The sequence below is a fragment of the Sinocyclocheilus grahami genome, unplaced genomic scaffold (assembly GCF_001515645.1).
Source record: "Sinocyclocheilus grahami isolate Dianchi unplaced genomic scaffold, SAMN03320097.WGS_v1.1 scaffold420.1, whole genome shotgun sequence".
Taxonomy (NCBI): domain Eukaryota; kingdom Metazoa; phylum Chordata; class Actinopteri; order Cypriniformes; family Cyprinidae; genus Sinocyclocheilus; species Sinocyclocheilus grahami.
The window spans coordinates 670,573-672,018 of record NW_015505599.1 but is presented as its reverse complement, the minus strand read 5'-3'; positions in this window follow the sequence as shown (position 1 = coordinate 672,018).

The window sequence follows — 1,446 nt, the reverse complement described above, 5'->3', positions numbered from 1 at the left end:
TCTGTTCCTTCTGCTCCGCGGTGGTCTACTGTCTGGCTCTGGTGGTCCTCTGCTCTGCCGTGGGGGTCTACTGTCTGGCTCTGGTGGTCTTCTGCTCCGCCGGGGTGGTCTTCAGTCCTGTTCTGGTGGTCTTCTGCTCCGCCAGGGGGGATCTTCGGTCCTGTCTGTTCTGCTGGGGTGGTCTTCCGCTCCACCTGTGCTGCCGGCTCCGCCCTGGCTCTCTGCTCCGCCAGTCCTGCCTCAGTGCCCGGTCTCTCCACTTCCAGGTGGCCCTCCATCCTCCCCCTGTTCCGCCTCCACTCCACTGCCCTCCGGAATCGTAAAGGGTTTTGAGCATCTGGAAGCCGCTCCTTGGGGGGGGGCTCTGTCACGAATCCGGTCCATGAACTTCCATCTGCTAGCCATCAGAGGTGACCCTTTCCGATTTCATTGACTCTCACACTACACACTGTTGCACATCACCCCGGACTACATATCCCATCATTCATTGCACTGATTGCACTCAGCACGGATTGCACACAGCTGTTAACACTGATTGCACCCAGCTGTTTCATATCACTCCCTCACTATTTAACACTCACTCTGATCCCTTCCCTCTGCCGAGTATTGTTTAGAGCATATCTCCGATAGCTACACTACAGAGCCCTCATTTGTTTCCCTGCCTTGGCCTTAGCCTAGTTTTGCCTTGCCTTGTCTGTTTTCTCCGGTTCTGATCTTCGCCTGTTTTCCTGGATTTCTCCTTTTAGCCTTGCCCCTGTGACTCTGTCTGCCAATCGTCGACCCACGCTAGCACTAGGATTATTCTTGTGTCTTGCCCGCCATATACCTGTTTGCCACTGTTTGACCCTGCCTGTCTTATGACCGATTTAAGTGATTTGAGCCTAATTTAAACCGATTTCTACAACACCCTGACCTACAGCTCAGTGAAACTCCTCTTTGACGAATTTGTGCCCAGAAAAAAAAAAAGTCTCAGAAAGAGCGTATGAGCGACGCACACTTTCCTGATCAGTCTGCATACAGCGGCCTTAGTTACTAATGTGCTCTGCATCTCTGATGTTTAAAAAAAAAAATTACCATTTAAAATGCTACCGCTCAAATAAATATGCATGTGAATATGGCCCAAAAAAAACTCCCTACGAATTTATTCAGCCTCCTCGTCTACGGGATCCTGTATAAAAGGAGGATCTTAGCTCCCGACCAGGTTAGGTTCATAGAGAAAGTTACCACGGAAACTGACTCAGAGTATAAGTTATCTCTCTTTCAGAAACGGGCTTGACTTACCCTGCTTCCTCAAGTTTGACAAACCTCCCATTCTGAAACGGAAAACCCAGAGTTTCCCCTCATTTCAGGGTTAACATACTCCGAGTTTTCACTTAACCTCCTTTCTGAAACGGGCCCCAGGTGTTCCCTCATTAGTTTCCATGGTTGTTGATTAATTACTCCACC